This window comes from Glycine soja, chromosome 9 (genome assembly GCF_004193775.1).
Source record: "Glycine soja cultivar W05 chromosome 9, ASM419377v2, whole genome shotgun sequence".
NCBI classification, from domain to species: domain Eukaryota; kingdom Viridiplantae; phylum Streptophyta; class Magnoliopsida; order Fabales; family Fabaceae; genus Glycine; species Glycine soja.
The window spans coordinates 22,925,096-22,940,379 of record NC_041010.1 but is presented as its reverse complement, the minus strand read 5'-3'; positions in this window follow the sequence as shown (position 1 = coordinate 22,940,379).

The window sequence follows — 15,284 nt, the reverse complement described above, 5'->3', positions numbered from 1 at the left end:
ACTGGCTTATCACGCGCCAGTTCCTCACTTGGGAATCGGTATGGCATGGTCGCATGAAACTTGGCAGATCTTGTGGAGACTCCTCTCCTATTGCCGCCACCTCTTCCTCGAACATTATCCCGGCACTCATGAAACACTGGCTAACATGGTCGGGCCATGCCCTATCTGCCCAGAGTCTTGACGGCGCATTCCTTCTTCCCGGTTTCCCGGGTTCATACCCCAACCCTTATTTGTACTGGTTTCCCCTAATGTCGACCACATCGGCATTCCCGAGGCAGTCCTTGCCTAGACCCATTCTGGGCTCATAACCGTGCCTGAGCATTACCCGAGCCACCATTAGGGCTGCATTAGAGAGACAAGGTAGCACCGGACTCGTTTCCGCAGAGGCATAACTCACCACCTCGAAGGTTTGGAAAGCTGTTTCCAATGATTCTTCCGCTGCTTCTACATATGGTGCGGAGGAGGCGTAGCTCACCAACACATCTTCTTCGCCTGACACTATCACCAAGATGTCGTGTGCTACGTGGGCTTTGTTGAGGACCTTTACCAATAGTGCACGATGAGGCTCAGAGTTTATGAGCAGTTCGAGCAAAGAGATCCTTGCCAGAGTTTTATTCAGTTGCTTAACTACTTTAAACTCGCTTTGTTGGATGAGACGAAGGAACTCATGACCCTCTTCCAAAGTCACCGCCTTTCCTTGAAGACCTTCTTTCTTTTCAGCTCCTTTTACCACTAGGGGATCCACTTCTTTTGAGGGGGTGGCCACGTCTGCGGGCTCTTGGATCATGGGTGCTTTCCCCTTGGAGGGAAATTTCGCCAAGTGAGGGGGAGTGAACACCCGGCCACTGCGGTTTATGCTGCTAAGACCAGTAATGTTGGTCACCTTGGCTAACAAGGAGTCAACCAAGGGTATACTTCTATGGAACGACCTTATTGCTTTGATAGGAAAATGGCGTTGGCTTGGGCGCTGTCGGGGGGGTACATGGGCCTAGAGCCGGTCACATTCCTAGTGAAACATATTACTAGGGCTTTGGGGGTTGGGGGAACCTTCTTTTCTTCCGACTGCATTCAAATTTGTGGTTCTTCCCTATCTCCCTTGGACACTTCGAGCTGCCCCTAGTCCATGAGCCGTTTAAGTAACTCTTCCACCGCGGGATAGGTTTCCATGTCGTGTGATTCCCCTAGATGAAACAAACATTCGTCGCTTTTGTCTCCGCCACGAGAGACCATGCATGCCGCTTGCAGGGACTGGTAGATGAATCGTCTAGACGTAGCCACATCTTCTAATCTCTTTGCCCCTGACGACCCATCCTTTTAGATGGCGTTTATGCTAGCCCCTCCATGACTGGCTAGTAGATTGGTTTTAACGTTGGGGCCCTCCTCTTGGAATGATAGCTAGCCGGCATTTAATAGGTGTTGCACCTTATACTTGAACGACAAGCAAGAGTCAATGTTGTGTCCGGGGGCTCCACTATGGTATGCGCACGTAGAATTCGAGTTGTACCACTTGGGGTATGGAGGCTGGAAGACCTTCCCGGGTATGGCCACAACCAAATGATTTTCCAATAATGAAGGCCACAACTCGGAATATGCCATGGGAATAGGAGAGAACTCGTCTTTCGGGGGGCGCCGTGCATTGTTATAGCTCGCGCCAGAAGTTTTATTATTGGCTGGCCGGGGAGTGGCTGGAGATCTGTGTGTTGGGCAAGTGTTTTTTCTGTTGCGGGAGGCCTTTCTACTTGAGTTGGGAGGGAACTTCCGGCTCGGATCGAAAAGTTCGGATGGTTGTGCTGGTATGAGTTTTGGGCATTTTGGGGCACTTTCATCCATGTTGGGGCGGTGATGACCGCGTGGGTATCTCCTTCCTTTTTTTGTGTGCCCACCACTGGGGCTCTTCTATTGTTGTTGGGGGCAACGTTGGAGGCATACTCAAACTTGCCTTTTCTCAGTCCGGACTCAATTCTTTCTCCGGCGAAGACGTAGACAACGTATCTACCATAATCGTGATCATCTCCCTCTTAGTCATGGGCGGGACGACTTGGGCTGCTAGGTCTCTCCACCTTTGAGCATATTCTTTAATGGACTCATGTTCCCTCTTGGTCATGCTCTGAAGTTGGTTCCGATCAAGAGCCATATTCGTGTTGTATTGGTACTACCTAATGAAGGCAGTTGCCAAGTCGTTCCATGACCGGATCTGAGAAGCTTCCAGATTGGTATACCATGCCACTGCTGCTCCGGCTAAGCTGTCTTGAAAGAAGTGCATCAACTGCTTTTCGTCCGTAGAATATGCCCCCATCCTTCGGCAATACATCCGAAGATGACTTTTTGGACACATCGTCCCTTTGTATTTATCAAAATCTGGTATTTTAAACTTGGGAGGGATGACGATGTCAAGTACCAGACACAGATCCGCTAAATCCGAGAACGGGTAGTTGCCGAGGCCTTCTACCGCTCTCAGCCTCTCTTCAAGTAAATCAATCTTTCCCTTGTCTTTTGCAAAGGGAACAAATTCTTTAACGGGTGCGTGGCGGACTATGTTTGGTTGGGGCAACTCTTGGGGGGCCGGATCCTTGAGGGGAAGTAGAGGGCCTAAATGGGCATCTCCTTCATCATCTTCTTGCAGAGGATAGTCAGCATGAGGAGGGAGTTGCCCCTTGAAGGTAGGGGCTTGGCTCAAATCGTCTGAAGCGGTACGGGGAGTGAAGTCCGGAGGCAAACAATAAGGGTAGGCTTGAGGACTATACCTCCGACCAAAAATCGTCGTGTTTCTGTCTCGGCCCAAGTTTACTGCGGGCTGTAGCACCAGTTCCGCTTCCCTAGCTGTATTGGAAGCGGCCGCTGTAGCATTATCTTCTATAGTTTTTTGAAGCTTTAGCATGGCCTCCGTGATAGAAGCCATTTGATCTTTTAAGGCCGATAGGTCGGCCTTCATCTGTTCTTGCACTCCCTCTTCGTTATCCATCCTTCTGGATCGAGTGTTATAGGGGTGCCTTTGTGCCTTTTTAGTTATGGTGAGTTCCCTGAAGAAACAAACAGTGGTGAGTATGCCACCAAAACATGAATATGCTAATGAATGATCAGAGCACTTGGATCCACCTCAAGGCCTTTTTTAGATAACGTGATTAGTTTCAGAACTTCTTTTTATAAAAAGGAACAAAGCTTTTATCTAGCCAAGATCGTACAAAAGGTGTTACAACAGAACCTAACGGTTTCTAATTATATGGGCCATCAAATCTATCTGTGTTGGCAGTAATTAATTAGCTCGTGAATTTCCTTTGGGGCTGAACACACTTCGGCGATGGCCTTTGCTTTGGCTAGTAGTCACGGGAGGTCTTGACTTCCATTTAAGGTCAAGTCAAACCTATCCATCCACATGGTTGCTTCTTGATGCAATGCATCAATCACTCTCCCTCTTGCTTCCTTTTCGGCGTACGCTTGTGCGAAATCCTCTACTAGTTTTTGTTCATGGGTCAAAGACTGGTTTAACTCTTCCTTGTACTGTCCTATGATAGCTAGCATGCATCGCTCCATGGCTTCTAAGTGTTGAGCCAAACTCCTCTTGGATCTTGAGCAAGCAACTAACTCTTCCTTTAAGATCATGCCATGTACTCGTGACTGGTCTCTTTCCTCTCTCCGGAGCTTGAGCTCATTGTTGCTACCCCACAAAGCTCCTCGGAATTTATCTCGGCCATGCTCTTCCTTGCGGGCCCTCTTGGTTTCTTGTTCAAGGGCTCTTGCAGTAGCCGCATTTTCCTCTCGTAACTCGGCACACTCTTTCCGGGTGTTTGTAGCGGCTGACTTGAATTTTTCTTTGGCGAGTCTTGCCTTTCCTAGCTCTAATTTTAGAGCTTGGACTTCTTCATCCTCTTCCGGAGCTTCGAAGTTCTCCTCGTTGATAATTTTCAACTTAGAGAGCCAATCTAACCCTCGTGTATGAACTCTTAGCCATTCATGATAACCACCGATGATGCCATTACGGATGCCCCTAAGTTCTTTATCTTTCCTCAATGGAATTTTCCATGCCTTGTGGACTCTTTGTACAACCTTGAGACTTTGTGCGCCAAAATCTCTCACAAGGAAAGGCGAGAGGCTCTCTTCTGTTGGTGCTCCTCTCATGGGGTACCCTAGCTGTCTTATGGCAAGTGCGGGATTATAGTTAATACAACCCCTCGTCCCTATCAATGGAACATTTGGGTAGTCCCCACATGAGAAAAGAACTCCCTCCTTTCCTTCCTTCCATTGAGGAAACCAGTTGATTGTGCTGCCTCCTATCCCAGCCAAGTATTGGTCCGAATCGACTCTTCTCTTATCGACACACGAGCGATAACTTTGAAGCGAACACGGGTGTCTTATGTCTTGTTGGAATAGGTGCGAAACCAACCACACACAAAGAGCGGGTAAGCAGTAGACAATCCGGGCGTTGTTCTTCTCGCACCTTTGGTCAAATGTATCAAATAAGTCCGCCAAGATAGCTACCACCGGGCTCTCCTTGCTATGGTGATATGCAAGGAAAGCATCAATTGCGGTTAGGCCCACCAAACCGTCCACGTTTGGAAAGAGGACAACCCCAAAGATCAGCAAAGCTAGTATATCTGTAAACGGGGCCCACTCTTCTTGACTCGCAATATCCCTTGCCTTGCCTTCCAAGTATTTCCGCGGTAGGCCCACTACGCCATTTCGAGTTTGCTTCATAAGATCCAACTATCTCGCCAAATCTTCGGCCACTGCTGCAATCTTGCTCAAGGAGGAAAGAAACCTGGAGAAAAGATACGGTTTTCTTCCCCCAAGAGGGCATCCTAAAATCTCCTCAAATTCTTCTTCAGTCGGTACTATTTGGAAGTCCCCGAACGTGAAGCATCTCAATGGCTGGTCATAGTATTGGGCGAGGGATACAACGGCTTCCGTAAATACCTCCACTGTGGTCAAATCTAAAATCTTTCCGTACACTTTGCGGAAGGCTTGCCTTTGGAGGGGTCCCATCAACCATCCCAACTCCTTAAGGTTGGTGACATCTAGGCCCTTAATCTTGACTTGATAGAATCTTTTTCCATTTTGATTTGTCCCCATCATTTACCTAAAAAGGGGGTGGATCAAGGCTCCGATATGAATGATGCAATGCGCATGCATGAAACGGAAAGAAAAAACAAGGGGTAATTTACATATACGAGACCAAAAAAAGATCCATCTTTTTAATACTACGTTCTAGGCATTATGGCACCCCAACGTATGTATTAAAAAGTGACGTATTACTCAAGAGAAACAAAATATCACTAGCAAAACTATAATTTATGTGCTATTTGCAGAAAAATGCATGAGAACAAATGGCACGGAGCGTGTTTGCTCCATGCCCCTATTTGGGGACCTATAGGATAATACCTAGGGGTCTCTAATAACTACTCCCAATGATTCATAACTCACATGGCTGTTTTCTAGAGGTATCATCACTCAAGATAATAATATTGCGACGGTATGGAATACCAGCGACAACACATTATAAAGAGAGAAAGCTCTAGACGAGGTTTCACTATTATCAAGCAAGTCGGAGACCTAGCATGACCATAGATTCACCTCAACTCCTTAAATTCCCATGGGCCCGGGTATAGGGCCCCTTTTTACTCAAACCCGTGGGTGCTTATGTAAAAATGTGGAAAAGACAACATTTATTATATTTACACAATTCAACAAATGCACACACAAAGTTTCACAATTCCACAATTCCCTAAAATAGGGCTAACTCACAAAAACAGTCCCCAGTGGAGTCGCCAACTGTCGCAACCTACCCTTTTGCGGGCGAGCGAGGCGAGGTTCACGGGTGCATCTTCCAAAGGAGGAAAATGTGCGGAGTCGCCACCAACATTTATTTGTGGAAAACGTTGGAAAAACCGAAGAAAACCGGTCATGAAGAATATTCCAGATTCGGGAGTTGTATTTACATTTGAGGAAGGTATTAGCACCTCTCACGTTTGTCCCAAAGGACAACAGCCTTAGATTAGGATTGTGTGAAAATATGTATTTAAACCTTTTATTTCTTTTTTATTTTTGAGGTCGACAAAAGCGGGGCTCTTGCTCCTACGTACCCTCCATCGAAGAGGAAATCAGACCTATGTAGTTCTTTTTTAAGGGTGAATCAAGTGATTCTTTTTACTTGGAAGGTGGTCATTTTAAGGCGTTGGACCTTAAAAATGATCCATTTTTACTTGGTGAGAAAACTGAGATATTGAACCTTAAAATCCTTTTTTAGTGATTTTTCGCAGACGAGCTTGACTTTGCGAGTTGATTTTAGCCTTAGTTTCACTTTAGTTATTAGTCAATTCAATTAAGAAAGAGAAATCCCAAAGAGAAACGTCCGATCGATTTTTTTTGCTTTATTTTACTAAAAGATATTTTTTGATTATTATATTATTATTTTACCTCTTTTTGGTTTCCAGTGTGGTTACGGCACGACCGAACGGTCGGATTTCATTTTAACAGAAATTAATGGATATTACAACTCAAATGATCAGTGGAAATTTATTTTATTTTTTGATTAGGCGAGAAAATGACTTAAGTAAATGACTGAAGCACGTCAAAAGGGGGTACGGAAAGTAAATGAAATGAGAATAAAAGTACACGAAACAAATGGGGACCACCATGGGTACATAGAATAAATTGAAAAGTTCGATTTCGGGTACTTACCGGTTAAAGACCGAAGAACGATGAAGAACGAACAATGAATGACGAAGAACGGTTGAAAATCTTCGCGAAATCACCCACGGAAACGTTACGGAAGTGTCTCGGCTTAGATTTTCTTCACGGAAACAATTTTCCTCAGTAATTTCAAGTGAATACGAAGTGCCAAGAAGGCTGAACCCCTTCCTTCTTCACTCCTCCCTCTATTTATAGCAAAATAGGGGAGGAGCTTGCCACCCAGCTCGCCCAGGCGAGCCAGGTTGCTTCCTCCAGAAGCAACTGCCTTCTGGAGGAAGAATCTGGAAGGCCCAAGTGGGTCTGGTTGCTATTTGCACCCTTTTTTTTACTAAATACACCCCCTTTGCTTTTTTTGGTGATTCTTTTTCCGTAACGTTATGAAACTTTACGAATTTCGTAGCGATACATGTTTTGTTTCCGTAAGGTTACGGAACCTTACGAATGATGTAATTACTCCTTTTTTAGCTTTCGAAAAGTTACGAAAACTCACGGATTGCGTAACAATACTTCCTTTTGATTTCCGGCACGTTACGAAATTTCACATATTGCGTAACAATGCTTCCTTTTGATTTCCGGCATGTCTCGAAACTTGACGTATTGTGCAACAAAGGGTGCCAAGTACCTCGAAGCGGTCAACCAAAGGTTGCATGCCATCAAGCAATAGTCCCCGGACGAAATTAGGGTATGACACTTTACAAGCCTAGAATCTCTTTGAACTTCTTCTTCTTCTTTGTACCAAAAGCTTTATGAAGTTTTCTGGTTTTCTAAACCTTGAAAACTTGTGCTATTCATCTTTTCATTCTCTTCTCCCTTTGCCAAAAAGAATTCGCCAAGGACTAACCGCCTGAATTCTTTTTGTGTCTCTCTTCTCCCTTTTCCAAAAGAACAAAGGACTAACCGCCTGAATTCTTTTGTGTCTCCCTTCTCCCTTGTCAAAGAATTCAAAACGACACAGTTTGAGAATTCTTTTGATTCTTCCCATTCCCTTATACAAAAGTGTTCAAAGGACTAACCGCCTGAGAATTCTTTTGTATCCCCATTCACAAAGTATCAAAGGTTTAACAGCTTGAGATCTTTGTCTTAACACATTGGAGGGTACATCCTTTGTGGTACAAGTAGAGGGTACATCTACTTGGGTTTGACTGAGAACAAGAGAGGGTATATCTCTTGTGGATCAGTTCTAGTGGAGGGTACATCCACTAGGTTCAAAGAGAACAAGGGAGGGTACATCCCTTGTGGATCTTTGCTTGTAAAAGGATTTTTACAAGGTTGAAAGAAATCTCAAGGACTGCAGGTCGCTTGGGGACTGGATGTAGGCACGGGTTGTTGCCGAAACAGTATAAAAACTCTTGTGTGTTTGTCTCCTTCTTCCCTTCTCTTTTACTTTCCGCTGTGCATTTTAATTTCTGCTTTTACTTTTGGTTAAGTTTCTCTTCTACTCCTTATTCTCTTAACAACATAAGTAAAACCTTAGAAGAGTAATTTTTTTAATTAGTAAAGGTTTAGGAATAATTAATTCAACCCCTTTCCTTAATTATTCTGAGGCCACTCGATCCAACAATGTGGGTTTTTTCTGGTCACGTTGAGTTGCTTAGAGCCAATAGTCGCGTAATCCGTAAGATTTCACGATGTTTTGGAAGGAAATAAGCCAAAAACTCAAAATGGGGGTGAACTGATCAATTTAGGGGGTGTTCTTCAGCCCTGGGCCCATCTAGGCCAATCAGGAAGCTTCTACATGAAGCAACCAGCTCGCCTGGGTGAGCATGTTACTTCAAACTTAAGCCATCAGCTTGATTGGGCGAGCTGAGCTCGCCTGGGCGAGTTGAGTTCGCCTGGGCAAGCTGGGCGGTAAGTTGCTCCCCTATTTGGCTATAAAAGGGCATGGGAGGCTGAGGGGAAGAGGCTCAGCACCCTTGGCAAGCATATTTCACTTAAAAGACTTTTGTCTTACAGGGACTTCAATGTCTTTTTCCTTTACATTTCAAACACATTCAAAGTCTTTTGTCTTGCAGAGACTTCAATATCTTCTGCCTTTACATTTCAAAGACTATCAAATACTTTTTCCTTGTAGAGACTTTAATGTCTTCTATCTCCCCCTTACATTTCAAAGACTATCAATGTCTTTTATCATGCAGAGAATTCAATGTCTTTCGCCTTTTCATTTCAAAGACTATAAAAGTCTTTTGTCATGCAGGGAGTTCAATGCATTTTGCCTTTACATTTTAAAGACTATCAAAATCTTTTGTCATGCAGGGACTTCAATATCTTCTTCCTTTACATTTCAAAGACTATCAAAGTCTTTTGCCTGAAAGGGACATCAATGTCTTCTGCCTTCACATTTCAAAGACATTCAAAGTCTTTTGTCTTGCAGCGACTTCAATGTCTTCTGCCTTTACATTTCAACGACTATCAAAGTCTTTTGTCATGCAGAGACTTCAATGTCTTCTACCTTTACCTTTCAAAGACTATAAAAGACTTTTGTCTTACAGGAACTTCAATGTCTTTTGCCTTTACATTTGAAACACATAAAAAGTCTTTTATCTTGCAGAGACTTCAATGTCTTCTACCTTTACATTTCAAAGACTATCAAAGACTTTTTCCTTGTAGAGACTTCCATGTGTTTCGTCCCTTACTTTTCAAAGACTATCAATGTCTTTTAACTTGCAGAGAATTCAATGTCTTCTGCCTTTACATTTCAAAGACTATCAAAGACTTTTGTCTTACAGGGAGTTGAACGTCTTCTGCCTTTACATTTCAAACAGATTCAAAGTCTTTTATCTTGCAGAGACTTCAACTTCAATGTCTACTGCCTATACATTTCCAATACTATCAAAGACTTTTTACTTGTAGAGACTTCAATGTGTTCTGCCCTTTACATTTCAACGACTATCAATGTCTTTTATCTTGCAGAGACTTCAATGTCTTCTCCCTTTACATTTCAAAGACTATCAAAGTCTTTTATTTTTTAGAGACTTCAATGTCTACTGCCTAGATATTTTAAAGACTATCAAAGTCTTTTGTCTTGCAGAGACTTTAATGTCTTCTGCCTTTACATTTCATTTCTATCAAATTCTATTGTCTTGGAGAGACTTCAATGTCTTCTGCCTTTATATTTCAAAGACTATCAAAGTCTTTTATCTTGTAGAGACTTCAATGTCTACTTCCTTGATATTTCAAATACTATCAATGTCTTTTGTCTTGCAGAGACATCAATGTCATCTGCCATTACATTTCAAAGACTATGAAAGTCTTTTGTCTTGCAGGGACTTCAATGTCTTATGCCTTTATATTTCAAAGACAATCAAAGTCTTTTGTCTTGCAGAGACAACAATGTCTTCTACCTTTACATTTCAAAGACTGTCAATGTGATGAGGACATGACCAAGAGCAAGGGCAAGGATCCACTTGAAGGACTTGGAGGACCTATTGATGAGGACATGACCAAGAGCAAGGGCAAGGATCCACTTGAAGGACTTGGAGGACCTATGACAAGGGCTAGAGCAAGGAAAGCCAAGGACGCTCTTCAACAAGTGCTGTCCATACTATTTGAATACAAGCCCAAGTTTCAAGGAGAAAAGTCCAAGGTTGTGAGTTGTATCATGGCCCAAATGGAGGACTAAATGACACCACTTTATTTCAATTTTAGAGTGTTTAGTTTGTCTAAATAATGGCCCAATCCTTGTAAAGTTGGCTGACCAAAAATATGTTTTGGGTTAATCAACTAAAAGGGCTTTAGTTCAAGTTGTAATAAGGGCCCAATTGGCAACCTAGGCATCAGCCTTTTGGGAGACCAAATGGTGGCTGACTTGTTGGCTGTTGGGGGTGACTTTTGGTTGCCAACAATTTCAGTTACACTCAGCCATTTAGTTTGTTTTAATTCCCTAGGTTAATGGCATTAAGTTATTTTAATTCTAGGTTAGTGGGTCATTACTAAAATCTGCTGTAAAGCTTCTATATAAGCTGAACCATTTTATCAATAAACACAAGTTGAGTTTTATTCAGAAAATTAGAGTTTATCTCTTTTATCTTAGTGAGAGTGATTCTCCTAAATTCTTGAGTGATTCAAGAACACCCTGGCTGTATCAAAGGACTTTCACAACCTTTGTGTGTTGCCCTCGCTGGAAAGAGTGATTCTTTCCTTCCTATCATCTCCACCCTTGTTCTTTCAAACCACAATTCCAGAAAATCCACCTCTGCCCAAAATTATCTCGTGACCATAACTCCCATTTCACACACTCAAATTAAGTGATTCTTGAGCCTAAATTGAATTTCAAAACGAGACCTTTCACCTCGTTTTGGAATCACCTCATTTGGAGCTCTGTAGCTTCCGTTATTGCCATTTCTATATTTCTGTCCAGCCACCACTTAACCTACGTTTTACCATCCCATTCATCCATTTTATGCCAGAAACCACCTTATTAAGACCCACGAGATTAACCACCTTATTTTCCATCCTTTCCTTAATCAATTTCCGCATTTTCCATCAAGGTTTAATCCTAGACGATCCTAAGTCAGCCCTTGTGCCATGAGGGTTCATATCATTTGGTAATCAGAGCTCCGGTTCTAGGATCAACACTTCCTTTGCTGGAAATATTGGGTAACATCCTTCTTTATTCTCTTTGCCATTTATATTACCTTCTTATTCATATATATTTTTTTTTTAGGCTGAACCATTGCAAAAGTTAAGCCTTTTGATCTCTTTGTTATAAAAAAAAAAAAAAAAAAAGAAGCAGAATTTCGTATAAGCAAAATTAAAAAAAAAAAAATTGGGCTGAATGGTTCATGCTTGAAGAACTTAAAAAAAAAAAACTCTTTAAGGTAATATATTGGTTGCATGAAGGATTGTTACTTGAATTCCTAAATTCTGAATTTTATTTCCTTCATTTGTGCCTAAAAACATTGTTAGCCTTTTTCTTGGTTAACCTTTTCCTTGTCTAGCCTTACCTTACACATATTGGTGAATTGTTCTTTGTTGTGGCCATAATCTCTTGAATTGCCTAAGAACTCAAGGGGAATTAGAGTGGTAAAAGGCAAGAGTGTTTCATTAGAGAAAAGCCATAATTGTGTGATACACTTGAGTGGGTGAGGTATTCAAACAGCAACTATAATTGTCTTGTTACGTTTGATTTGTTTGTTTGAGATGTCAGGTACTAATCCTAATGATGGAGTGGGGCTTTCGCAATTCCAAATGCAAGCTTTGATGCAACATATGGAGAGGTTAATGAAACAACGAGATGATGCGCTCCATGAGAGGTTGGATCAAATGGAGAATAGAGATCATAATGAAGAAGAAAGGAGGAGAAGAGGGAATGATGGTGTTCCTAGACAAAACCGAATTGATGGTATTAAACTCAACATTCCTCCATTTAAAGGAAAGAATGATCCGGAGGCCTACTTGGAGTGGGAGATGAAAATAGAGCATGTTTTCTCATGCCACAACTATGAGGAGGACCAGAAGGTGAAGCTTGCCGCCACGGAGTTTTCCGACTATGCTCTTGTGTGGTGGAACAAGCTACAAAAGGAGAGAGCAAGAAATGAAGAGCCAATGGTTGATACATGGACGGAGATGAAAAAGATCATGAGGAAGCGGTATGTGCCGGCTAGTTACTCAAGGGACTTGAAATTCAAGCTCCAAAAACTAACCCAAGGCAACAAGGGGGTTGAGGAGTATTTCAAGGAAATGGATGTGCTCATGATTCAAGCAAATATTGAAGAAGATGAGGAGGTAACTATGGCTCGATTTCTTAATGGTTTGACTAATGATATCCGTGATATTGTTGAGCTGCAGGAGTTTGTTGAAATGGATGATTTGCTTCACAAAGCAATCCAAGTGGAGCAACAATTAAAAAGGAAGGGAGTGGCTAAGAGGAGTTTTACCAACTTTGGTTCTTCTAGTTGGAAAGACAAAGGTAAGAAAGATGGGGCTGCTACTTCTAGTAGTTCCACACCTATCCCATCAAAAACTCGCTCAAAGTCCCAAGAGGAACCCTCTAAAAGGAGTAGAGATGTGAAGTGTTTCAAGTGCCAAGGCCTAGGACACTATGCTTATGAGTGCCCTAACAAAAGGTCCATGGTTCTTAGAGATGGAGAATATATAAGTGAATCTGATGTTGAAGAGGAAGAGGAGAGTGAGTACGTAGAGGAAGAGGAGACTCCGGAGGGAGATTTGTTGATGATTAGGCGGTTACTTGGTGGTCAATTGAAGCATGAGGAGGAGAGCCAAAGAGAAAACATCTTTCACACTAGATGTTTAATCAATGGCAAGGTGTGCATGGTGATCATTGATGGAGGTAGTTGCACCAATGTGGCTAGTGCTAGATTAGTGTCAAAGCTAAATTTAGCTACTAAACCACATCCTAGGCCATACAAACTTCAATGGCTTAGTAAGGATGGGGAGGTGCAAGTGAGGCAGCAAGTGGAAGTGGACGTTTCCATTGGGAAATACAATGATAAGGTACTTTGTGATGTTGTTCCTATGGAGGCCAGTCACTTACTTTTGGGGAGACCATGGCAATTTGATAAAAGAGCCAATCATGACGGTTACACCAACAAGATCTCTTTCATGCACCAAGACAAAAAGATTGTGCTCAAGCCATTGAGTCCACAAGAAGTGTGTGAGGATCAAAAGAAAATGAGAGAAAAACTTCTTCAAGAGAAAAAAGAAAAAGAAAAAGTGAGCAAAATACTTGAGAGTGAGAAAAAGAGGGAAACACTTGAGAGGAAAAAGAGTGAACAAAAGAAGAGTGAAACACTTGAAGTGAGGGAGAGCTATTTAGCCACAAAAAGTGAGGTCAAGAGGTTGTTTCGTGCTAAACAGTCACTATATATCTTGTGTTGCAAAAATCAGATTTTGACCACTAACACTTTTGATGATTTTGAAGTGCCTTCTAGTGTTAAAACTCTTTTGCAGGATTTTCAAGACATGTTTCCACCAAATGTGCCAAATGGACTACCACCTTTGAGGGGAATTGAGCATCAAATTGATCTCATTCCGGGAGCTTCTTTGCCCAATAGGCCAGCCTATAGAAGTAATCCACAAGAAACCAAAGAGATTCAAAGACAAGTGGATGAACTCATTAGCAAAGGTTGGGTAAGAGATAGTATGAGTCCTTGTGCTGTCCCAGTGATTTTGGTCCCTAAAAAGGATGGGACATGGCGCATGTGTTCCGATTGTAGAGCCCTTAATAACATCACCATTAAATATAGGCATCCTATACCTAGGCTTGATGATTTGCTTGATGAATTGCATGGTGCATGTTACTTCTCTAAAATCGATTTAAAAAGTGGATACAATCAAATTAGGATTAGAGAAGGGGATGAATGGAAAACTGCTTTTAAAACAAAATATGGTTTGTATGAATGGTTGGTTATGCCTTTTGGCCTAACTAACGCTCCTAGCACTTTCATGAGATTAATGAACCATATCTTGAGAGAGTTCATAGGAAAGTTTGTTGTGGTGTACTTTGATGATATTCTTATCTATAGCACTTCACTTGATTTGCATATTGATCATTTAAAATCTGTCTTGACTGTGCTTAGAAAAGAACAATTGTATGCCAATCTTGAAAAATGCATCTTTTGTACTAACCATGTTGTGTTTCTTGGTTTTGTTGTGAGTTCAAAAGGAGTGCAAGTTGATGAGGAGAAGGTTAGGGCTATTCAAGAATGGCCTACACCTAAGTCTGTGACCGAGGTGAGGAGTTTTCATGGCTTAGCAAGTTTTTATAGACGATTTGTGAAGGATTTTAGCACATTGGCAGCACCTCTCAATGAAGTGCTCAAGAAAAATGTTGGTTTCAAATGGGGAGAGAAACAAGAAGAAGCTTTCAATGTTCTTAAGCAAAAGCTAACTAATGCCCCCATACTTGCGTTGCCAAACTTTCAAAAATCTTTTGAAATTGAGTGTGATGCTTCAAATGTTGGGATTGGGGCTGTGTTGATGCAAGAAGGCCATCCAATTGCTTATTTTAGTGAAAAGTTAAGTGGTCCTACCCTTAACTATTCAACTTATGATAAGGAGTTGTATGCCTTAGTACGGGCTTTGAAAACATGGCAACACTACCTTTATCCCAAGGAATTTGTCATTCATAGTGACCATGAGTCCCTCAAATATATCAAGGGGCAAGGAAAGCTTAACAAAAGGCATGCGAAGTGGGTGGAATTCCTAGAGCAATTCCCTTATGTTATCAAACATAAAAAGGGAAAAGGTAATATTGTAGCCGATGCTCTTTCTCGGCGTCATGCATTACTTTCTATGCTTGAAACAAAATTGATTGGTCTTGAATGTTTGAAAAGCATGTATGAAAATGATGAAACTTTTGGAGAAATTTTTAAAAATTGTGAAAAATTTTCAGAAAATGGTTTCTTTAGACATGAAGGCTTTCTTTTCAAAGAAAACAAATTGTGTGTGCCTAAATGTTCTACTAGAAATTTGCTTGTTTGTGAAGCACATGAAGGAGGTTTAATGGGGCATTTTGGGGTCCAAAAGACTCTAGAAACATTACAAGAACATTTTTATTGGCCTCATATGAAAAAGGATGTGCAGAAATTTTGTGAACATTGCATTGTATGTAAAAAGGCAAAGTCTAAGGTAAAGCC